The 26,432-nt window shown below is 34.6% G+C and overlaps 1 long non-coding RNA gene and 2 other non-coding genes across 3 annotated transcripts; 2 read left to right on the top strand and 1 right to left on the bottom strand.

Moving 5' to 3' along the window:
• Positions 1–1,008: 1,008 nt before the first annotated feature.
• Positions 1,009–1,115, bottom strand: LOC119371141 (small nucleolar RNA R71). The gene has a single exon (XR_005178710.1). It is a non-coding gene; the product is annotated as a small nucleolar RNA R71 (small nucleolar RNA).
• A 1,610-nt stretch (positions 1,116–2,725) lies between these two features.
• Positions 2,726–8,120, top strand: LOC149493295 (uncharacterized). Its single transcript, XR_016322892.1, has 3 exons — positions 2,726–3,524; positions 4,958–5,048; positions 7,899–8,120. It is a non-coding gene; the product is annotated as an uncharacterized LOC149493295 (long non-coding RNA).
• Positions 8,121–10,731: 2,611 nt separating this feature from the next.
• LOC119371140 (small nucleolar RNA R71) lies at positions 10,732–10,838 on the top strand. Its single transcript, XR_005178709.1, has one exon. It is a non-coding gene; the product is annotated as a small nucleolar RNA R71 (small nucleolar RNA).
• The last annotated feature ends 15,594 nt before the right edge of the window (positions 10,839–26,432 follow it).

Genomic DNA, 26,432 nt, shown 5'->3' with positions numbered 1-26,432 from the left:
GAAATTTGAGCCTCATGTTGTTATTCAATGATGTTGATCCCAACAGTAGTGATTTTATTTGATTACATTAGTCTTTGTTGCTCAATTTTCACTTTAGTAGTTTACCTGCTTATTTTACTTTTAGTTCATTTTAGATTTAAAAGATTCACCCATTTAATTTTCTAGAAAATACATCTTGGATTCAAAGCTAATATTCAGTCTCTCTATCCCTGAGGACGATATCTTATTATACTACTTGCATGATCCATACACTTGAGGAATTCCTACTAAGTTTTTGGCATCGTTGTCGGGGATAAATGCTTCGGTGTTGATATTAGTGATTAGATTCATAGTGTTGATCTAGATACTTTGCTTTTATTTTTATACTTTTACTCATAGCTATTGTTACATATTCTGTTTTTCTTATGCATCTACTAATATTGTATGCCCAAATCTAGAAGCTTGTATTTGCTCCCTTTACTTCCTAAGATTGAGAGGACTGTAAGGCCCTTAAGGAGAACAAGTCCAAGATATCAATGAAGCTTCTCCAAGAAGAAGAGTTCAGTTGATCCCCAAATTGAAATTCTGAAGGAAAATATTGAGCAACAGGTGTCTGTAGAGGAACAAGAAGAAAACCCTATTTTAGAATAAGTACCACCAATGGGAGATAACCGAAGGTAGGTGGATTTGGCCATTCCCACCATTGAAGGGATACGTCTGTCGATTATTCAACCAGCAGTGATAGCAAACAGCTATGAATTGAAGACCTCATTTATCAATTTATTACAAAACAATCAGTTTGGAGGTTTGCCACTTGAGGACCCAAATGTTCACATAGCAACCTTTTCGTTATACAAAGCAAGGATCAATGAGATGTCTGAAGAAGCTAAGAAGTTGAGGTCGTTCACTTTCTTGCTTCGTGATAAAGTAAAAGCTTGGTTGCATTCGATGTCCACGGGATCTTTAAGAACTTGGGATGAACTTTGTGCTGCATTCCTAAAGAAGTACTTTTCTCTTAACAAAACTCAGAAACTCGAGATAGAGATTGCTACTTTCAAGCAAAAGTCGGATGAGAGTCTTTTTGAAGCTTGGGAGAGGTATGGAGACATTCATAGGCAATGCCCTAATCACGGCTAGATAAACACATTTGGATCCATTAATTCTTTGAAGGATCCTTGTTGAGTGTGCAAAGTGCCTTACATGCAGCAGCTGGAGGTTCATTCTTTGAGACAACCATTGATGAAGCTTTCTGATCGATAGAACAAATGGCTAACAATAGCCAAAAATGTGGAGAACCAACCTTGACTAAGAAAATTGTAGGAATGCTTGAAGTTGATGGAATCACTTTGTTGACAGCTAAGTTTGATGCATTGGCAAAGAAACTTGATAGTATACAAAAAGTGAATATAACTTTCATTACTTGTGATGTGTGTGGAGGTGTTGATCATGCTAATTCAAAGTGTATGTAAGTTGCTCAATAGGTTAATGAAGAGATTGTGGAGGACGTCAACTATGTTCAAAATCGATATAGGTAAATGCCTTTTGAAAATCAATTTCCTAATAACTTTGGCGTGAGTTGGAAAAACCACCCAAACCTAAGTTGGAGCAACCAATAAAACACTCTTCAACCACCTACCATAACCACCACCAAGTATCCAACAACCTAGACCACCCCAAATGCCTAACCAACCATTCCCCAATGCTCAACCGTCCAGCCTAAATGCTGACCACAACTTAAAAAATTATATAGCCCTTCAAGAGAATGTCGATGAATCAGTCAACACTAGGTTTGAACAAATGCATACCCATCTCAATATTAAGATTGATCAACTTGTCTCTCACTAGAAAATACTTGAAACCCAAATGGCTTAACAAGCTAGTTCTTCTAACCTAAAAGCCCAACGGAAGCTACCTAGCCAAACATTTGAAAATCCTAGAGAACATTGCAATGGCATAACCCTTAGGAGTGGAAATACTTATGAGCAACCAATCCCACAACCCAAGCCTAAGAGAAATGAAAATGAGATAGTGGATCGTAAGCAAGAAGAGTCTTCCAAAGAAAAGCAGCACTAGAAAAAGGAGATAATGAGAAGTACAAAGCTAAAGTTCAATTTCCACAACGAAACAAACTCAGTTAGATAAGCAATTTGAAAAGTTTTTAAACCTTTTTAAGCAACTATATGTGAATGTACCATTCACGGATCTTATTTCCCAAATGCCTATCTATGCAAAGTTCATTAAGTACATTATGTTCTAAAAAAGAAAGCTAGTGGAGAATGAGACGATAGCTTTAACTGAAGAATGTAGTGCTTTAATTTTGAACAAACGTCCTCCTAAGCTCAAGGATCCCGGTAGTTTTTCTATCCCTTATGAGATTAGAGAGATGGCAATACAAAAGGCTCTATGTGATTTGGGAGTTAGCTTTAGCTTGATGCCTCTCTCAATCTTCAAGAAAATGAACATTAGTGAGTTGAAGCCTAAAACATAATTTTGCAACTTGCGGATAGATCAGTCAAGTATGCTCTTGATGTTGTAGAAGATGTTTCAGTAAAGGTTGACAAATTCTTTATACCAGTGAATTTCGTTATGCTAGACATGAATGAGGATAGACATATGTACCAATCGTATTGCGAAGACCATTCTGAGCCACAGTTAGAGCTTTAATAGATGTGAAAAATGAGAAGCGTAAACTTTGTGTTGATGATGAAAAGCTGCTCTGTAACGCCCCGTTTTTCCTGTGTTTCAATAGTAGTTTACCGGTCTATGAATAGTACCACCGGTCCGGAAGTTGATATTATGTTTGGTTCGGAAAAATTACTACTTATGTTTTATATTTTATTTAACATTTTTGGAGCATGTATGCATGGTTTTTATGGGTAGAAAGTAAGGGATATTTTTGGAGAATTTAGAGAATTTGTGAATAGTGAATTATGGTGTTATATTAAGTAAGTAAATTTGAGGAATTATTTTTTTTATGGAGTAAATTAGAAAGTTTTGTGGAGATAAATAATATTTTGAAGGAATTTAATTGGAGAATATTTGTAGTGACTTAATCCTAGCCATCCAATTTGGAGAAAAGACCAAAACACCCTTTAGTTGCTTTATTAAAGGCAACCATCAATTATTGAGCAACAATTTTTCCTTCTTCTTCTTTTCCTACACGTCTCCTTCTTCTTCTTCTTCTTCTTCTTCTTCAATTCTTACTTAGTAAACACATCAAATTCACCCCATCCAACTTGATTTAAGTAATAAATCTTAGAGAGTGAAGCTAGAGAAGTAATATTTGGTGACTAATTTCAAGGAATTTGGTGATTTTCCTCCTTGGGTCAAGTATGTGATTGTATGATAAGTTAATTATTTTTGGTTTTAGAGTTTTCTTTTAGCATATACATGCTTAATCATGCTCCAATTACTTCTTTTCTTTGTTTTCTTTGTTTGATTTTGAGTTTCTTACATGTAGAGGGTGGAGAGCCTTCTACCAAGGATAAGGGCAAGACCAAAGCTTGAGAAGCTTTGATCCAAGCTTGTTAAAGCTTGTTTTGAAGGTTAGTGCTTATAAACACACTTACCTTACTAAAATTTTTGATTTTGTGCCTTTATGCTATCATGTGTATCTTTTGGGATTTTGTATGAAATGATTGATTTGTTGAATTTTGGTTGCAATTACATGCTCTTGGATGATGTTTGATGAGTATGTATGGTGTGGTAGACATTTCTACCTTGTATCTTTGTTGTTCAAGTTCCTTTCATGGTTAAAGTAAGTTCAATTTGGGAAAAACGTGTTTTTGAGTGAGATGAAGGACCATTTTTCGATCCTTTCTAATTTCCATTTGTATCTGAGTCCTTCATGAAAGGTGTAGGTCTACCTCTTAGCTTTCCAACCCATCCTCTTGTGTCCAATTTGGAGATACATAGCTCAACTTATGGCTGAAACACCCAAACTGACTCTATTTGTGTCGGGCCACATGCATCACTGAATTGAGTGCCCATTTTGACCACTATAATGACAAGATTAGGTTCTAAGTTCTTCACAAAAGTTGTTGCCCTGTGTCTTGAGACTTCTCTCATTCTGGATTGGTTTAATTTGAGTGTTTGGTTAAATAGGAATTCAATAAACATTAGACTTGGTTCTGCTGAATCAGGTATGATCTGTTGGTCTGTGTTCTGAGCTTTTGTTTGCTATCTTATCGATGGATCTGGGCTGTGGTCCCTTATAAAATTTGTAGCATTTTGTCTTAGCTTTCTAATGAATTTGAGTTCAGTCAATTTGGAGACCCATAACTCAAGTTATGTTTTAAAAACCTAGCAAAGGTCAAGTTTATGAAAATGCTGAAAATTTCTTGATATATGTACTTTTATACTATATTAAGTATATATATCTATTTGAAATATTTCTTTTGAAGAATGTGGTAATTTTTGTAAGTTGTAAGTTGAGATATTTTGAAATGATGGGTATTAAGTAATGAAGTGTTTTGATTAAGAATTTTGAATAAGTAATAAAGTCCTTTGTGAAAGAATGATTTTGATTTGGGCTCTACTATGCATGATTGAAATGTGGTATGATGAGATTGATTTGGTTATACAAAGCTATGATCATATGCTAGGGTTATCAGCCCTTATAAATAGGCGGACACGCTTATTTGTGTGATGGGGGTGGCGCTTTCATAGGCCACGATTGTGTGATGGGGGTGGTGCTAACATAGGCCACGATCAAATCTGCTTATATTCATTCTGTATTAGTACGAGCCTTAACTAAAAAGAGTGAAATTTTATTTTTGCTATAAAAGAATGACGACATATTTGTACTTATAATCTTCTTATTGCTTTCACAGTGTTTTCACTACATTAATGCAATTTCGGTATTTATATAATTAAAGCACTTGCAAGATTTGCCTTGGCTATTTCTTGTTATTTTAATTGTTGGTTATTTAGCACCACTGAGTCATCCACTCAGCGCGTTGATTTTTATCACGCGCAGGTTGGAGATTGTGCTTGCTGCTTAAAGACCCGAAGAGTAGCATCAGAGCTGAAGAGATATTGTAACGCCCCATTTTTCTGTGTCTAAAATAGTAAGTTACCAGTCTGTGAATAGTATCATCGGTCCGGGAATAAATATTATTTTGGTCCGGAAAAATTACTATGTATGTTTAAATGAATTATTTTTATGGAGTAAAGTTGAGGATTTTATTGTGTTAAATAATATTTTGAAGGAATTTAATTGGGAGAATATTTGTAGCCATTAGATTAGATTGACTCAATCCTAGCCATCCAATGTTGAGAAAAGACTAAAATACCCTTGTGCTCAATAATTTGAGCAACCACTTTCTCTCCTTCTTCTTCTCTTTGGCGTTGGCTATCTCCTTCTTCTTCTTCTTCTCTTTGTTTTTCTTCAACTTCATCCTTAGCTAAATCCATCAAATTCAACCCATTTAACTTGATTTAAGGAATCAATCCTAGAGTTTAAAGCTTGAGAAATGATATTTGGTGAATAATTTCAAGTAATTTGGAGGACAAAGGGTGGAGCACTTCCTACCAAAGACAAGGGAAAATTTAGGCTTCAAGAGTTTGATTTAAGCTTGTTAGAGCTTATGTTTAAGGTAAGTGTTCATAAATCCTCTTACCTTGTTTAAATTTTTGATTTTGTGAAGTTTATACTATTTTGTGAAAATTGGGAATTTTATATGAAATAATTTGATTATTGAATTTTGGTGGTATACATGTGTTCTTGGAAGATTTCTAAGCATGCTTATATGTTGAATTGATGAGGAAAACATTTTCTTCTTCATCCTCCAAGAGTGGCAGAACCTATTGATGAATAAGGCATTAAGTTTTCTTGTTATTCTTTGAGGATTTGTACTCTTAAGATGATGTATGATGAGTATGAAATATGTGGTAGAATTCCCTACCTTGTATATGATTTAAGTAAGCTGAAATTGGGAAAAATGTTATTGAGTGAGATTAAGGACTATTTTTCGATCCTTTCGAGTTTTCCTTTGTGTCTGAGTCCTTCATGAAAGTTATAGGTCTACTTCTTAGCTTTCCAACCCATCCTCTTGTGTCCAATTTGGATATATATAGTTCAACTTATGGCTGAAAAACCCAAACTGACTCTGTTATGACGGGCTACATGCATCACTGAATTGAGTGCCCATTTTGACCACCATAATGATAAGATTATATTCTGAGTTCTTCATGAGAGTTGTTTCCCTGTGTCTTGAGACTTCTCTGGTTTTGGATTGGTTTGATTTGAGTGTCTGGATAAGTAGGAATTGGATAAACATTGGAATTAGTTCTGCTGAATCAGGTCTGGACTATTGGTCTGTGTTCCTAGCCTTTTTTTCACCATATTACAGATTGATCTGGGCTGTTGTCCCTTGATAACATTTGTAGAATTTTGTCTTAGCTTTCTAATGAATCAAACTTCACTTAATTTGGAAATCTATAACTCAAGTGATGTCCTAAAAACCCAGCAAAGGTCAAGGTGATATTAATGCTGGAAATTTTCTATGTCCTAAATCAAAGGGTTATTTGGATAAAAGTATGTATAAATCATGTGTGATGAAGTTCTCTTGATTATTTGTATGTTTTAGAATTTATTTGACAAAAATAAAACATAAGTGTGAGAAGGGTTGTTGTGGATATGATTAAATGGATATAAATTGGAAAGGTGTGGAATTGATTTAGATAATGCATGATGAGGGTTGAAATGGATACTTCTGTGCATAAGAGTTATGTTAGCATGCGTGATTGGAGAAGGAAACTCCTCCCCTTGGTACCACCTTAGTGTAGTAAAGCTTACATAATTATTATATATATGACATAAGTATGATTATTTGATAACTTTTATATGTTTAGAGTTTTAACAAAGAAATGGATATTTAAGGTGTAAGTGCTTTGTATATATATACTATCTTAAAAAGAATGTGGTAATTTGTGTAAGTTGTAAGTTGAGAAATTTTGAAGTGATGGGTATTAAGTAATGAAGTGTTTTTGATTAAGAATTATTGCTTTTGTGCAAGAATGATTTTGATTTGGGCTCTACTATGCATGATTGAAACGTGGTATGATGAGATTGATTTTGTTATTGTGAAGCTATGATCATATGCTAGGGTTATCAGCCCTTATAGATAGGCGGACGCGCTTATTTGTGTGATGGGGGTGGTGCTTTCATAGGCCACGGTGGTGCTTTCATAGGCCACGATTGTGTGATGGGGGGTGGTGCTTTCATAGGCCACGGTGGTGCTTTCATAGGCCACGATTGTGTGATGGGGGTGGTGCTTTCATAGGCCACGGTGGTGCTTTCATAGGCCACGATTGTGTGATGGGGGGTGGTGCTTTCATAGGCCACGGTGGTGCTTTCATAGGCCACGATTGTGTGATGGGGGTGGTGCTTTCATAGGCCACGAGTATGTGATGGGGGTGGCGCTAACATAGGCCACGATCAAATCTGCCTATGTTCATTTTGCATGAGTATGAGCCTTAACGAAAAATAACATTTTATTGTTGCTATAAAAGAATGAAGACATAGTTGTATTTATAATCGTCTTATTGTTTTCAAAGTAGTTGAATTAAACGAATGAGATCATATTATTTTAGTAAACTTTACTTTGGAAATTAATGATTATGTTATCAAATGAATTTTCAAAGCATGATATTCCGGTACAAGGTTTTAAAAATAAATAGTATATGTATTGGTATAATAAATGTGCAAGTAATGAATTTATGCGTTTAATTCATAGTTTATTTGATATTTCTTTTGCTATAAATGTAAATGTATGTTAATATTTGAGATTTTATGATTATAAATGATTTTACGAAATTTGTGTTTTAAGTAAGTTGCCATCGCAACTTTGGTAAGTATGTGAATTATGAGCACCACTGAGTTTTATACTCAGCGCGTCGATTTTTATCACGCGTAGGTTGAAGATGTGGTTGCTACTTGAAGAGTAGAAGAATCGTATCAAAGCAGAAGTCACTAATTTGTTAGTAGTCGATTGAGATTTATGTACTTAAGAATTATGGCATGTATAAGTATTACATTTTTTGGAGATTATGTTATTTGAATTATATGTAATAATAAATTATTTTGGTGTATATATTTGGAGATAAGCATATGATTTATTAAATGAGTGAATATGAAATATTTTAAGTCAGTTGATATGCTTACTTCATTAAGACTTGATATCTATAATGAATGCAAGTAATTGATGAATCGAAAATACTATTGAGGATTTATTCAGTTATGAAAACATAAAAGTGTTGTTGTGTTATAATAATTATTTGGAGATGTTGGACGTTTGGAGTTTCATTGGGAGTATTTTGTATTCACATATTTGGCGAGCTCAGTTTTTAAAGGGTATTTTTGTAGGATTGTTCCCAATGATGACATTTCTATTATATAAAAAAAATAATATACTCGTGAAACTTGTGAATACCCAATTACTTCTAATGTAAAATTTTAGTTTTATGATTTATATGTTAAGTTAAGACGGTGTCTCCGGCACCGAATGTGGCATCCGCCGTCGAGTCTCTCAGGACTGGGTGGCGGGTGTTACAGATATTTTGGTAGTTGATTAGTGTAACTAAGAATTATGACATGTATAAATATTACATTTTTGGAGACTATATTATTTAATTTATGACTTAAGCATGTTATTGTAAATTATGTTGGTATATATATTGGGAGATAAACTTGGAACTTATTTAATGGTTAGAACATTAGAAGTTAATATGTTTACATGAATGTATTGAATTGATGAATATTAAAATGTTATTGCAGACTTATGTAGTTATGAAATTATAGAAGTGCTATTGTGTTGTTATTGGAGTTTGAATTTGGGAGTGCTTTGTATTCATATGTTTGGCAACTTCTACTTTTAGGGGAAACTCTTGCAGTTTTTCTGTAGGACTCTCCCAAAGCATTTTCAAAACAAAATATTTTACTTGCTAAACTTGTGAATACTAAGTCACTTCTAATTCATAATATGATTGTATGATTTCTATGTAGGTTAGGACGGTGCCTCCGGCACCGAATGTGGCATCCACCATCGGGTCTTTTGGGATCGGGCGGCAGGTGTTACATGCTCTTTGATCTTTTTGAAGTGGTAAAGCATCCAACCAAGTCCATCAATGCTGTAGAATTGATTTGGTTGGAGAGCTAGTGGAGGAAATGATTAGTAAGGAGAAGCCCAATGATCCTTTTCACACTTGCTTGGTTGGATCAAAGGAGGATTTGGATCGATGTGATGGAGCTTTGGAGATGCAAAGTTTTTTAGAAGCCAAAACTAAGATTTCCTTGGTCTGAAACACAAAGTTGAACAACTAATTGACCAGGAGGAGGAAAAACCTGAACCTTCATCCTCAACCCTTAAAGAGGAAGACACACCAAAGGTGGAGCTCAAACAACTACCATCAAACCTCAGGTACGCATTTCTTGGCCCTAACTCTACTTACCTTGTTATTAATAATGCACCATTCAGTTAGTTAGAGGAAGAAAAGACTTATAGAGTTAAGAGAACATAGGAATATAATCGGGTATAACATCCATGATTTAAGGGGAATTAGCCTTTCTATTTGCATGCATAGAATCCTCTTTGAGGATAATGTCAAACCCTCCATTGAGCATCAAAGGAAGTTGAACCAATATGAAAGTTGTTAAGAATGAGATACTCAAGCTCCTTGATGTTGGATTACCTATCCCATATCTGATAATGAGTGGGTAAACCCCATTCATATGGTTTCTAAGAAAGGAGGGGTGACTTTAGTAAAAGGGGATAATGATAAAGCCATTACCACTAAAGTAGAGAATGCGATGGCGGATGTGGTTGATTGTAGAAAACTTAATGCTGTCAGCCTTAAGGACCACTTCTCTTTACCATAAATTGACCAAATCTTAGAGAGATTAGATGGCATGCATATTTTTGATATTTGGATGGTTTCTTTGGTTTCTATTAAATATATATACATCCTAATGACCAAGAGAAAACCACCTTTCCTTGTACTTATGGAATGTTTGCATTTCGAAAAATGTCGTTTGGTTTCTAATGCTCCTACCACTTTCCAACGATGCATGACCTTAATTTTTTTTGGATCTTGCTGAGGAAATTAGGGAAGTATTCATGGATGACTTCTCAAAATATGGCAAAACATTTTATGGGTGTTTAACTAATATGTCTAAAGTTTTATAGTGGTGTGATGAGGCAAACTCAATGCTTAATCGGGAGAAATGTCACTTCATGGTCCAAGATTAGATGGTTGAAGAGTGTTTTATTAGTTGCTTCGATTAAAGTTTGGATGGTTTTTCCAATACGTGTCAAGTTGTTGGGAAATTGGTTTCCAAAAAGGCCTTTCTTGATATTGGTTTTGAACGTAGTTGATGTCCTCCACAACATACTCATTAACCGATTGAGTAACATACATACACTTTGAATTAGCATGATTAACACCTCTACACATACCATGGGTTGAGAAAGCCATATTCACTTTTTGTATACTATCAAGCTTCTTTGCCAATGCATCAAACTTAGCTATCAACAAGGTGATTCTGTCAACTTTAAGCATTCCCAGAGTTTTCTTAGTCAAGATTGCTTCTCCTCCATATATCTTTGGCTGTTGTTAGCCATTTGTTCTATCAATCGGGAAGTTTCATCAATGGTTTTCTCAAAGAATGAACCTCCAATTGCTACATGTAAGGCACTTTGCACACTCAGCAAGGATCCTTCAAAGAATTAATGGATCAAAAAGTGTTTATCCCAGCCATGACGAGGGCATTGTCTATGAATGTCTCTGTACCTCTCCTAAACTTCAAAAAGACTATCATCATGCTTTTGTTTGAAAGTAGCAATCTTCGTCTTGAGTTTCTGAGTTTTGCTATGAGTAAAGTACTTCTTTAGGAATGCAGCACAAAGTACATCCCAAGTTCTAAAAGATCCCGCCGGCATCAAATGCAACTAAGCTTTTGCTCTATCATGAACTGAGAAAGTAAACAACCTCAACTTCTTAGCTTCTTCGGAGATCCCTTTGATCCTTACTATATCACAAATCTCATTGAAGGTTGCTATATAGACATTTGGGTCCTTATGAGCCCCAAATTGTTGTTTTGCAATAAATTGATGAATGAGGTCTTCAATTCATAGTTGTTTGCTGCCACTACTAGTTGAACAATCTACAAATGTATCTTTTTAATTGTGGAAATGGCCAAATCCACCAACCTCTAGTTATCTCTTATTGGCGGTACTTCTTCTAAAATAGGGTTTTCTTCTTGTTCCTCCATAAACACCTACTGCTGAATATTTTCCTCTAGAATTTCAATTTGGGGATCAATTGAAAATCATCTTCCTGGAGAAGGGCTTCTCCTTCTCCATTGATATCTTAGATTTATTCTCTTTAAGGTCCTTGCGGTCATCTCAATTTCAGGATATATAGGGAGCAAATCCAAGATTCTAGATCTGGGCATACAATGTTAGTAGATCCACACGAAAAGAAAGTATTTAACAATAGTTATGAGTAAAAGTATAAAAATAAAAGTAAAGTATCTAGATCAACACTATGAATCTAATCACTAATATCAACGTCGAAGCTCCTACCCCCAGCAACGGTGCCAAAAACTTGTTAGCGATTCTGCAAGTGTACGGATCGTACAAGTAGTATAATAAGATATCATCCTTAGGGATAGGGAGGCTAAATATTAGCTTTGAATCGAAGATGTAGAAAATTAAATGGATGAATCTTTCAAATCAAAAATGAATTAAGAGTAAAATAAGTAAGTAAACCACTAAAGTGAAAATTAAACATGTAAGATTAATTTAATCAAATAAAGAAAGAAATAGTGTTGGGATCAACACCATTGAACAACAGTACGAGGCTTAAGTTTCCATTTTCAATCTATTAAGGGATACATCTTGGAGGGAAAGGAATCCATTTATATTCATGCTTTTAGCGTAACACAATGCTCTGAAATTATAAGAACACCGACTTTCATGGTGTGGTGATAATTTTTGCCATTAATTTCTATGGCTCTTCCTAGTTTCTCAAGGGATTAGCTTATTCCTAAGTCTGTTTCTTAGGTTTATATGTGAGTCAGTTCAACAAGGGACTTCACCTTTCAGTTTTTCATCCTTTCATTTATTATCATACAAACATGGAGCAATACATATTCGTAGGCACTAAGTGCACAACACACAAATTAAGAAAAGCATCCTCTTAGATTAAATAAGGAAACATGATAACATAGATGTTGTTCGAATGGGTTTTCACCCAACATTAGCTGAGGGAACTACTCACACTTCATTTTCAAGTTACAAAAAATAAAATTAAAAAGAAAAGCAAGCTCTAGAATCATTCTTGTCCACAACAAAAATAGAGACAAGCTCTAGTTTCTTTTACTAACTATGTGATAAATTCTTTGAGCAAAACCAAAGATGAAAGAGAAGGAAGATTTTTCTTGACTTCCCGCCAACTCTTTCTTATAGGGTTTCTTGATTTGTGCTCCCTCCTTTAAGTTGCTACCCAGCTCTCTTAATGATGTTTGAATCTCATCTCTTTCCTTTTATAGTGTAGGTGATGATGTAAGGGTATTTCAAACATTCTTTGACTGAATCTCTTGCTTTTAGTGCCACAAGGGAGAATACACGTTGGTTCCACGGTCGTGCTTCATGTTGAGCTCTATGCTTTGATAAATACACGTCCTGACAAACGGGTGGACAGGTAGAAAGGGTCCTTCAGTTGGAACCCTAGCTTAAATAGATACCCGGTGCCCGTGTTGTTACTTTGATTCATATGGCCATTTGTCGTGCTGTGTATTTTGCACTGAGTCTTCTTACTTCCAAGAGGAGAATACACAACTGTTTGACTGGTCGTGTATTTTGCCAAGATCTTTCTGACTCTCAAGTGGATAAAGCACGACCAGTGGGCCGGCCGTATGTTTTTCCGTTAGACTTGCCCTTTGTAGAATGGCTTGAAATGACTGGAATGTCTCTTGCTTTTAGGTTTTCTCATCAAAAGGGTGGGTCCTGCACTATAAGGTAGATGCAAAATATGTACAATGCATGAAAAAGCTATCTTTAATTTATTAAAAGCCCCTAAAATTGGACTAATCTAAATGGTAAAAGATGTAAATAGATATGCATGAAATGCACACATCATTTATGGCAAATTTTTCTTGGTTGATACTTTTGATTTTATTGCTTGATGGTAAATTTTTTTGGGTTTTTCTTGTTTTGTTAAATTGGGATTTGATCGGTGGAGGTGGCGGTAAGAATTGAGGGGATGAGATGAAAAGGTGCAGAGAAGAAGTTTTTGGTAGGATGCGAGGAAAAAAAATAGAGAATAAAGTAAGGGTGGACATTTGGGCAGTTAACGAACTGTAAATCGGATAATCGAAATTTTATATTTTTGGTATTTATTCAATCCAAACCGTTCTTAAATAGAAACCGAACTACAATTTTCGGTTCGATTTGATTTATTTGGATATCCAAACTTTTTTTTATTTCATATTAAGTTTTAAATGTTGGCCAACATCTAAAAATTTAAGTTAAAATTAAAGGGCATAGTTGGTGCAAAACGATAACGTATCCAAAATTCGATTTGGTTTGGTTATCAAACTTCTTTTCTCCAAAATTGAATCCAATGAAAAACTCAAAATTTCTTCAAATTAAAAACTGTATTCGAACCAAACAATTGAAAAATCGAATAAAATAACCAAACTATATTGGTTTAGTGGGATCGTTAAATAATGAATTATAGTGATTTAAATTTGATAAATGGAATGGGTATGAAAACCAAAAGGCTATGTTTGGTTTGATGTAATGGAATGTAATTTAATAAAAAATGTAATGCAATGAAAAATGTAATATAATGGAATGTAATTAAGATTCTATTACTATATTTGGTAATTTAATTGAGAAAAATTATATTATGTAATCGACATTTTATTTTTATATTTGTTTGTAAATATATAATATAATTAACACACCACCATCAATCACACTACCACCATCACTCCACCTCTACCACCACAACTGCCACTCTACCATCACCACCACAACCATCACTCCACTACCACATTATTATTAATAAAAAAACATTTGAAAAAAAGTATTCATTATATCAAGCTATTAAAGACTATTTAGACTTATAAATTATTTGGTCTAGAAAATAAAAAAAAAAAGTCGAAAAAAAATGTAACGTAACAAAATAAAGGTTAAAATCATTGAAAATTATTTTTTACTCAATTTTATATATTTTCGTTGAATAAATAAAATTGTAATATAAAATTATGGTATTTTGGTCTTTTTAGTGACTTTTCGTTCCATTCTTTCCATTCCTATAACAATACAAAAGCATAATTAATAACGATATGATGGTGGTGGCAGCGGCGATGATGGTGGTTGCAGTAGTGGTGGCTGTAGTAGTGGTGGCGGTGGACTGGTAGTAGTGGTGGCGACAGTGGAGTGGTGGTTGCGCGGGTGTTGGTGGAATGGTGATTATGGTGGTGGTGGTGGTAATTGTGATGGGAGAGTGTTGGTTGAGAATGAGTATTGGCTTTGAGGAATATAATAGGTTATTGCTTAATTTATCTAAATTTGATGAATTGATGAATCTAAGGTTTTATTTATAAATTGAGAATAATTTAGAAGTTCATAAATTGAGAAAAATTTAAAAGTTGTTTGGAAATTATGTTAAATGATATATTAATATTTAATTACATGATTCTAATTGAGGAAAATATAAATTTTTGTTTGGATTCCTTTTAAGACCAAATTCGTCATATTAAACCACTTTAGGACATTTTGATTTTCCCACAATATTTTCAAAGGGTTTAAATATTAAATGAGATAAATTGATGATGAATTTAGATATAGCTTAATCAATTGGAATTTTGAGTTGATTGGTTAGATATGCCTCTCTATGTACATAATATTGTAAAATTAAGATTTAATTTAATTGTATGTGTCACTTATGAGACCTGTAAGAATCATGACTTAATGAGATTTTGCTATGGTTAAAGGTAATTGATTTTTTCTTTGGTATTTTTTAATTAATTAGGTTACCTAATTTTTATACTAAAATAATTAAATGAAATCAAAATGTAAAAAGAGCAGTTATAAGGATTTGCACATCATTATGACCAAATGTACATATTATATATAAATGAATATATGAACTCATAATTATAGTTTTGGCAAGTGGGAGTTAGAGTAGAATAAGGAATATGACATTAGCAGTACTACGTCACATGAAAATTACAGTTGATATTTGGCACTTGGTGCGCTACAATTTCCGACTGACCAACCATATAATTAAAGTTAAGGTTTTTGAGCTCACAAATTTTTGGCACTCTGAGTCTTAATAATTATAGTTTCTTTACACAACTTTCGATCCTACTAGAGTTTATAAAAGTGTAATAAAGTAGTTCAATAACAAAAGAGTTTATAATTTGTTTAATTATGCATTTATTTGTCTTATATATATATATGTATCGGACATGAGTATCTTGCGCTTCGCGTATATGCGTGATATTTATATTTTTATTTGAATTATAAAACAGTTGTAATGAGAAAATATAAATAAATAATATAATTAATAATAGCCATCATTTTTAAAACAAACATAATAACTATAAAAGAAACTATTTTAATAATTAATAATCTAACACCGTATATTTGGATATATAAATTACTTTATATATATATATATATATATATATATATATATATATATATATATATATATATTGTATTTAGAACCTATGAAAGCCAACTTCATAAAAAGCCATAAATTAGAGAGATAATATTTTATTATGGAAGATTTTTAGCATTTCAATTTTAAAGCTCCTTAAATTTCTAGATTTTAATTGAATTTTAATATGGATATAAATATGCTTATATTTAGTTGTTATAAATCTAAAACAAAATAGACAAAAATTTTTAAATTGATGCACAAAACGTTATCGATTTAATTAAATAAATTTTAGAAATAGCAAAAATTTAATTGGTGGTTAGAAAACGAAAGATAAAAAAGTGGAAAGGAATAAGGCTTTCACAAATGTCTGATGCATGAACCATTATTAATTAATTCCATCAAAAATCTAATAACATTTGAGTAATTTTTTAAATTTAAGAAGGTGAGAAGAATAATAATTAGACAACATTAATTATATATTGAACACAAAAAATACAATCTTAAATAGGGAAGTTATATTTTCTAATTTTCAACTCATAAAATTTAATTTTAAAAGTCATATTTTTTCAAGCAAGTAAAAAGCAAATACTCAAATTCTATGCACTCTTACTCTTTGGTGGAGATGCTACACAAGCATACATGAAAATAGCCATAAATTTTTCTTTATATATATGGTCCAACACATAAATTCACCCCTAAACTTTATTACTTTAATCCTATGATATCTTCAATTTTTACTTTGACACATTAAATACGTCAACTTATAAAATTACACATATTAAATACTTCAATTTTCAAATTTATTATATTTAACGCTTCAACTTACAAAATTATATCAATTAAAAACTAATTAAAAGTTGAAATTTATGAAAATTATTATTCCAAAGTCATGTTAACAACATATGATCAAGTCAATATTTTGCAACTAAAAATCAAAACCCTAAAAATTATTGATATTAGTGTTGAAATGTGTATAATATTATTAAAATTTACTAGTTTAAGTGCACTATAAGTCATCCACAAAGTTCAGAGTACCACAAGATTAAAATTGTAAAGTTCGCGCGCGCGCACATATAATGATGTTGTAACGAAATGTTTATATGTATGGACTCAATTACTTCACTTTAATGTTCTTATTAATTAATGTTTGATTTGATGGTTTAAATGTGAATTGAAGTAATATGCATATTATGATGTTTGTCCTTACTAAGTGAGGTGAGGATTTTAATATTCAATAAAGTTGAATTTCTTAGCGCATTGAATTTTTATCATGCGTAGGTAGTATAGTGTAGCTATCATGTCGGAGAAGGACCTGTGATTTGTATTGACATCAGAGCTACATTCCTGTTGGGCAAATGATCCTATTCTTTTTGTATTATATCATGATGTATTTATATTTTTAACATGTACATAAACCTATGGCATAGGTGGAAGAAATTTTAATGATACATTGTAGATATATTGTAACATCCCGACTCGGCAAGCGATCCTAAGAGGGCAGGTAAAGCGAAGCTCCTGGCTAGCTTGTAGGATAGCAGGCTAACTAGGGTAGCGGAATGCGGGATATAGGAATAAATCGAATCATATATCAAAAAGGGGAAACTAATCATTAGAAGCGTCTTTTGGTGGAATGGCTAGAGAGTTGGAAGAACTCTATGGTTAAGCGTGCTCGCTTAACAGAAATTTTAAGATGGGTGACTTCCTGGGAAATTTCCCATTTCACCTGCTGAAAAATCGTGCAGGTGTTGCCAATCCTGTATGGGGGATTTGACTTGATCCAAAGTAGATAATTCATCCGGTGATTAGAGTCGGGCGTGACATATATATATAGACACACCTGTGATCTGTATTGACATCAGAGCTACATTCTTGTTGGGCAAATGATCCTATTCTTTTTGTATTAGACCATGATGTATTTTTATTTTCTACATGTACATAAACCTATGGCATAGGTGGAAGAGATTTTAAAGATATGGCACATATATATATATATATATATATATATAATAGCTTTCGATATGGATAGAATTGGATATCCCTGTAAATTGTTGAATATAATAATTTAGAAGTGATTACGAGATGTATGAGTTGTTTGTTTACGAGGGGTTTAAGGTTGGACGTTATAAAAGTGTTTTATAAGTAGGTTAGTAGGTTTGAAATGTTAAGAATATAATAGAAACTTTTGCAGTTTTTCTATAAGGAATAAATTAAGGATTAAGCACTCTTAAGGATTTTAATAAGATTTGAACTATAAGCTTTTTTATTCAAGGTATTAGTACTTTTAGCACAATTTATGGCATTTCTAGCTCAGTCTATCCGTAAATCGGATGGTTTATATATAGATCGGATAGGAAATATTAAACATAGCACATCAGCTCATATCCATGTGGGCATGCCACATCACCTAACCTTCATAATACGCTATCATTTCTTAAATTTGAGAACCTTTCTTTTACAATCACCTTGTGGATCCTCTCTTTTAGAATCCCTAAGTTAGAATATATATATTTGTTGTATATACAGTATTAAAAATAACAGGAAGTGCTTTAAATAAACTAACTTGCCAAAGTATTAAAGACAATCCTGGTGGACCAACTCGCGCACTCACTTAGCCATAACTAAGGTATAATGCTTTAAATATTTTATTTGCTTATGGATACTATTTTATTTTGTCTTTTTGTAGGCTTCATCATGTGTTCTCGTGTTTTGCATGGCTATTGTTGCAATACCCCTATTAGCTTAATAAGCTATCATTGCTAGAGATCAAGGATTCCATAATGAAACGCGATTACACCTCTATAAATAAAATGACTTATAAGCGATCTGACGTGGATGGATATGGCTCCGTGAAGTTATTAACATGTGATAATGATGCACTAGAGATGACATAATTAACATGTGACAATGATGCATAACATGTGATGCATTAGAGATGACATAATTAACATGTGATAATGATGCATTAACATGTGATGTGGATGTATTGTTTTATTTAAAAGTTTTTTTATATATTATCTACTTAAGAAATTACGAAATTTTGAATAATTGAAACCATAATAGTTTATTAATCAATAACTCAATCATAATATATTAATCAATAATCCAATTACTGTGGGGATAATAACTTTTCTATAATATTTATATGACTCGTGCACTCGCGGAGCATGCATTAGAGTGAATACTTTTCTGTCTCTTTACCCAAAAAATTTTTCTATGCTAAAAGTCCAGGCTCTTATTTTTTTATCATAATACCTCTCTCTCTCTCTCTAGTCTTATTCCAGTCGAAATTAAATCCTTAAAAACCTTAACCTCTTTGGATTTATCTTCCAATTTTGTTAATTGGTCTCTCCTTGAATTTCTAGTGGAGATCCAAAGCCTCATTAGAACTCTAAATTTGTCTTCTAATTCAATTTCCAGCAAGATTCTGAAATAATATAGAAAACTTCTAGTGATGGTCAATTTTGATTTAAGACATGATAATATATAATAATAAAATATATAAAAGAATATAAATATATATAATCTATTGAAGGATATTAGATTCCTAAATAAACTCTAACTAACACATAACTTAAGATTTCCACTATCCTTATCCAAATAAAATTATTCCCTTACTAATATATATATATATATATATATATATATATATATATATATATATATATCCCCAATCAGTTCTAGAAAAAGGCTAATACAAAAATCTAGATAGTTAACAAGACACAATAATCTTAATGGAAAAGTTCCTCCTGTTGAATGACTGGCGAACCAAGGGCCCATTGCATTTGCAAGTGAGGATGCGCGGTTTTTTCCAAAAGAGATTAGGATTTGGAAAGAACCGATTCGAACGAGCTTGATTGATTTTATTTAGTGAAATGATTTTCTTTTATTAAACCCGTATAATCCTCGAAAAATGGTTCTCTTATTTTGGTAAGAGTTTTATTTTTAGAGTCGCCACTCTTATTAGGAAAAATTCTCGAATTAGTCGATTCCAATCTGGTTTTAAATTAGAGATGGGTTCGAGAGTTAGGTATGAAATCGGAAGGTGTTAGACACCCATTTCGCCCGATTAAATTGGCGTCCTCATTGTCCAAAGATTCACAATTAATTAATAATGCAATTAACTAAATTTGAGATGTAAAACAATTTTAATGCAATTTTTATAAAACATGCATTCACACAAATTATTGCAATCATGATAAACATGAAATATAAGGCATTCATGAAGAAAGAGTGAGGAGAAAAGAATTACAAACCAACCTAATCGTTACAATCTACCCTCACCCCTCCAAATTTCCCAAACCCAATCTAATTATTACAAACTAGCTCTTTAATGAGATCCATTAAGATCTTTTACATTTTGCAATAATAACTAATACAACACAATAAGAAATAAGCATCCAACAAACAACATAACAACAAAGATGAATAATATTCTCAGAACTTCCCAACCAACCAACAATCACACACTCATAAGAATGGAGAAATGATGCATGAATAAAATAAGCACTTGATGAATAAGGCGTTAGCACAATAATAAACATAAAAGCATTAAATTAAAGAGCATAAAATTAAATGATAGAAAAGTAAAATGCTTGTAATGTAAAGAGTATTAATTAAAAGATGAAAAATTAAATGGTTAATCAAGATTTAAACTCATGATCTTGATGTTCATCAAGGATGATGAACTAATTCATCAATCACATCTCTCAACCTTTTTTTTTCTTTATTTGCTCATCCGAATCAAAAATGAGTTTTATGCGCTCTTTAAGGCTTAACTCGATTTGATCTCGGAATCAAGGCATGATTATTGATTTCATGTTGTTTGGCTTTTGAAATGAAGGTCCAGTGGTGCATGCCACATGTAGTGGTGCACGGATCTTACCCTGATCAGAATACCCATAAATAAGCATTCTGGAGCCTTCTAAAGAAGAAGTGGCACAAGGCCTATGCTTCTAGCATGCACCACTACATTGTGGTTTGCACCACTAGTGCTTTGGCATGCGCCACTGTGTGTGGCTTACGCCACTAACACCCAGAAAGCCCCCTTTTTGGTTGATCACGGTTTCCCTCACAACCAAACTTAAGAACAGTGGTCTAGCACCAAAATAAAAAGGAAAAGATGAAGAGAAAGGGTTTAGACTCTCAGTTTACCTTTGCTTTGGATCACAAATGATCCGAGTTTCGTTTGATTGATTTGTGTTTTTGGAATGATTGATTGCCAAACCCCACCAAAATTATATGTACAAAAGGTTCTCCCTTAATACATATCAATAACACTTGTTAAGGATTTGGATTGAGGGGGGGTTTTTGAGAATCAAAATTACAAGAGTTTGGTTAAGCAACTAAAAATTCCTCCTTCAAGCCATTCCCCCATGTCCTATTTATAAGCAAATGGGGAATGTTGCCCATTTTTAGTGCTTAGGTGGCAAGTGCCACTGGTAGGCCTAAAAAATGGGCCGGGTCCTATTTTCACAAAATCAACCCGGGTGGTATGCAAAACGAGGTAGTGCACTAGGACGTGCTACGGGTATACTCGAGATGCGTTTCCGGGCCCTATTTTGATTCTGTTGACGCGTAATTTTATGCCCCACCTGGCCCAATGATGATATGAGGACAAGGGATAAGGTTTCACGATTAACCAGAAGTGTTTGAACCAAAAATTGAACCAAACCACCCAAAGGAGCCTGACCCGTGTTAGGGCTGCGTCACGCAGCTAGAACCTGCATGACGGCACTCTTAGCTGCGTCACGCAGCTCTAACAGGACTGACACTTCTGGCGCGCGCCCGTGCAATGTCCTGCACTGTTTGTATGGATACGCGGCAATTGTACAAAAAGTAAGTCGCGTTACACATCTCATGGCTGCGTCACGCAACTTGTGGACGCGTCGTGCAGCTCCTGCTTGCGTGATGCGACTGCTCTGTTGCCCTAGCTATATAAATACAACATTTTACAGCAAAAACGAGACTTTTGACACTTTCTCTCATTTTCTCTGGACTTCAATATTTTAAGCAGAGATTTACTGATTTACGGCTAAAGTTTCTTCCCCAAGAACTCAAGTGAGTAACCTTGAGGAAGATCAAGCCATTAGATATATAGATTGAAAATTAAAACACAAAAAAAGAGGAAACATAAAAAGAGCAAAAGAGAGAAAAGGAAAAAGAAACGTTTATTTTCCAAGAACTTGATAACAAACACTTCTGGGATCGTAAAGCAGTGTTCCTAAATCAATCAAAGTGTATGCAATCCTCGAATCTGAGGGTAAGGTAATCATTTAAACTTTCTCTTTTCATTTTTAGTCATTTATTTGTTAAAAATCTCATTTTCCTAGTATTTAGTTAGTTTGGTATTGGTTAAACATCATTTTGCCCATTTCTGAGCATTTCTGAGTTGTGTTAAATCACTGTTAACAAAAAGAACACGTAGAAAGGTAGTTTGAAAGGTAGTTGCGGACCAGAGCAGTTGCGTCACGCAGCTACTACCTGCGTGACGCGGCTGTTCATGTCCAAAAGTCTTTGATTCGGGCTGGACCACCTACGTGACGCAGCTATTCGCATACTCAGTATATTTTTATTCTCATATTTGTATTTAATGCGATATCTTGAATAAATAATCAATAAAGTTGAGGGTTTGGAATAAGTCATAAACAGTTCCGTCACGTAGGTAGGAGTTCCGTCACGCGACTGTTCTTCATAGGACACCCGCGTGACGCGACTGTTCTAAGTGCCAGTACGAATGATAGAGTTCCGTCAGGCGACTGTTCTTCATAGAACAGCAGCGTGACGCAACTGTTATGAGTTCCAGAAGGAAAGACAATGGCTGCGCCATGCGACTGTTCTTCCATAGAACAGCTGCGTGCGCGACTGTCTCCCATTCCTAGTTTATCTTCATTATTTTATCTTAATTTTGTTTCATTAAGCAGATTTTTTTTTTAATCTCAGTCCGGAAAATGATCAATAATGGGCAAATTGAGTCTTAATCAAACCAAATCAATTAATTATCGGTGATTATGAAATTTTCTTTAGAATTTGTTTCTTATTGTTCATTATTAGTGTTATTATTAAACTCGGTTTGTGGCCCGCCTTTAACCATAAGGCAAGAGTGGGTCTTTTTAATCATTTTTGCTATATATTGTGGATGAATGATGGATGTGATGGTTGATTTATGAATGAATGCAATGAATGAATTTACTTGGGACGGTTAAATAATTTTCCAAATAGGAGCTCGGTTCGATTTATTCGGGTTGGGTTTAAATAATTGGCTTTTTCTAAAATAAAATCAATTAGAAATCGTAGGTTAAAAGAGGCCGATTTTCCGGGCGTCGGCTTCCAACGGGCCAACGTACCTAATTCCCTTACCTAGAATCGTACTTAGTACGCCTGACCAGTTTTCTTTCAAATAATTTGGCATTAAATAAAATTGGGTTTAAAATGGAGTCATTTAATAAAATTAAAATAAAAACGATCCCATTGCCGAAAAAATGGGTGGCGACTAAAACAATTTATAAGACCGATTTATCGGCATCGCATATCAAAAAGGTTTTGTCACCTCTTTTTCCAAAATAAATATAAAGACCTTTTCGTGTTTTTTTTTCGGGGAAAACAGTTTGGCGACTCTGCTGGGGATCGAACCCAGAATCTCTGGTTGTTTTTAATAAATAAATTAGTGGTTGCATTTAGGAATTGACTCTAAAAAAAAAGCCTACCTTTCTAAATAAAATTGGTTAGAAAAGCCGATGGAAAATTATTAATCGTCCGTATGTGTTTAACTGCTTTCCTTTTTCTTTGTAGGATTTTTTTTTGCATTCATTCGCATTTCTCTTTTCTCACCTCATTCTACCCGTATCACCCTTCGGTACTGATGTTAAGTTTGACGATGGATCTAGCCTAAACCTCGCGTTTTAGGTGCATCCATCCGAGAATTAACATTACTACCAACCGCAAGCCTAGTACCTCAAAGGTGCGTCAAAAGGAGTAGGCCCAACAAAGCCCGAATCCTGTTTGCAGAACCCAGACTTTGTTAAGCCCAATAAGACCAAAGCCAATGCATATAGTTAAAAGCCTTAGTTACTTCCTCTAAGGTGCACCCAATTCTGTTTGCTGTTGATATGCCACATTCATTTTCAAGAGTTAATATCGTCAATCTCAAAACTCCCTGCTGATTGTCGAGATTACACCAATTCCTAGGAAACAGATGTCTGAATTTTATACCAATGGAATCTGTGTGTGGGAGAAATAAGGTTGGAAGGCATGCATTTCGCAACTCCCGTTCCCCTGTTTGATATAAACTGTACATATGTTGTGGCATTCATGCACCATGTAATGTTTTTCTTTTTCAGCCATGCATTAATAAGAGCTAATGTTTGGCATGGACGTTTGACCTTGATTTTGAGACTAGATTTCAAATTCGTTTTGAATAATACTATGCAATCACTTATTGTGAATTGATACCCGAAAGAAAAGGGAGGTATAAGGGGGTTGCGATTCCTTTGTATTTTTACATTTTTCGCATTATCTGAAAATAGATGAGAGATTAGAAAATTTGTAACAGAATAAAATGAAAATCCTGCTTGGGGCCATATGTTCCAAGGCAAAAAGTAAGGATGCAAAAATAAAATACGCAATAACAAAATAATAAAATCCCGCTCGGAAATTCTTTCGTTCCGAGGCAAAAGTTAGGGATTTGAGAGAAAATAGTCGATCGAAAATCCAAAAGGAACGATCGACGACAGATAATGCCCGAAATGTTTAAACACAAAACAAGTTATTGTCATATTATTCAGACCGAATTTTTGGTTCGGTCGTCGAAATCGAGATCTTATTTCCATGCTGGCTTTAGCACATTAGAAATGCATTTCTCATCCTATGTGTTTTCATTTCGCATGCATACATGCAGGACCCTCTTTAATTCAAAAATTTTTTGTCAGAATTGATCCTTCCCGGGAAACCACTTCGAGAGCTTGGCACCGACGTCCTGGTCAGCGTCTACTCAGAATATCCCTAATCCCCGAATTTATCCCAGTCAGTTCAGTAAACTATTCAAGTTCATTAGATTCAGAGCCCGACTCAGATTCAGTAGAAATGGCGGATGATATAGGGGGTGAGCCCGGATTTTCACAAGCTCAGATGAGGACCATCGCTCAGATTGTGGCCGCTGCTCTTGCTCAAGACAGGGCTCAAAACCAAAATACTCCCCCTTCTAGCACCCAGCCTGTGGTTGAAGAGAGGCAAATGCCACACCCCGTGTCAGATAATCAGACTTCTGTGGGAAACGCCACACCTGTTGAGAATGATGTGCTCAAGCAACTAGCTAAGCTGAAGGAAAGATTTGATAAAATGGCTGCAATGAAGGAAAAAGACCCAGCCACCAACTTTCACATAACTGAATATGTTTTACACCCATACAGTTATACCTCATTCAAGACTTTCAAGCATACCATATTTGAAGGAGATAATGATCCCCGTTCTCACCTGTCAGAATTTCTCCAAGTGTCACAGATGAACCGGTACAACGAGGAAGATGTTTTGCGAGCATTTTTGCAAACATTGCACAAAGACTACCGGAGATGGTATGATGGTCTAGATGAAGAGGTGCAGAAGAATTGGATCAAGTTGCAGACCGCTTTCCTTAAACACTTCAAGACTGACGAGAGTGACGAGTTTGGCTTGCACGACTTGGAAAGCTTAAGACAGGGGAAGGATGAAAGCTTTTCTGATTACTATAGGAGGTGGAAAACGAAGCTGTATAGAGTTCAGACAAGACCGAAGGATAAAGAATTGATCCGTATCTTCAGTAGGAGCCTGTTGCCCTTCTTCAAAGAAAGGATGTTGACCCAACCTCTCACCGATTTTGCTCTAGTTCAAAGCGCCGGCCTGAACATAGAAGAGCTGTATAAGGAAGAAAAGAAAAAGAACAGAGGGTTTGGCAACTACCGGACTTCTTATGGTGACAGAGGTTCCGGGGGCAGTAATCAGAACCAGTCGGGGAACAGTAATGCCATAGTGGGGGCAGTCAATGAGAGAGCCAGAAGAGAATTCACAGATTTAGGCAGACCCTTGAGCACAGTGCTAAGGTCATGCATCAAGAACGGAGTGTTGTCAAAGATACCAGTTGATCCGACTAAACCCGTGCGAGGAAGGTATATGGACAGAAATTGTGATTATCATCAGTGCAAAGGGCATTCAACTGATGAATGCTTCAAGTTGAGGCACAATATCCAAGATTTGATTGACAGTGGAAAGATTACGAAGCCTTCAGACAAGAGCAAGCTAAGTACCAAGAACAACCTGCTTCCCCAATATCAGTACAATTATCCATCCCGTAAGACTCAGTCAGGTGGATCGGTCAATGCGATCGGGAGTGGATTGCCGGAAGAGGTGGTATTGGCGAAAGCAGAATGGGAAGAGCGGATGTGTGCCATGTTGAACATATGGGATGACTGTAGTAGTGATGAGGAAGAAAAGATACTTGTGAAGATCGAGATCGAGAAAAGCATCACGGTGAAAGTGGGTGAAGTACCTGAGGATGAGGACGAGCAACTACAGCTTGCCATTCAAAAGAGCTTAGCTGATCAAGAAGAATAGTGGTACTATAGCAGTGAGGAGGAAGTGAATGAGGTAGGTGTTCAGAGTTTGACCCGGAGTGGGCGAGTATACAATCCCGAGAGCAGCATGCAGGCTAAGGGGAAAGAGGTTGCTGTTGGTGGAATGAAGAAGAGAATGACAGAGAAAGGCGAAGAGGAGCTGAAAGAAAAGAAGAAAGAGGAAGAGGTAGT

This window comes from Jatropha curcas, chromosome 10 (assembly GCF_041381405.1).
Source record: "Jatropha curcas cultivar XTBG-Jc1 chromosome 10, XTBG_Jcur_1.0, whole genome shotgun sequence".
In the NCBI taxonomy this organism is placed as follows: Eukaryota; Viridiplantae; Streptophyta; class Magnoliopsida; order Malpighiales; family Euphorbiaceae; genus Jatropha; species Jatropha curcas.
Note: the sequence above shows the minus strand (reverse complement) of the source record. Positions and strands in the feature narration are given on the sequence as shown.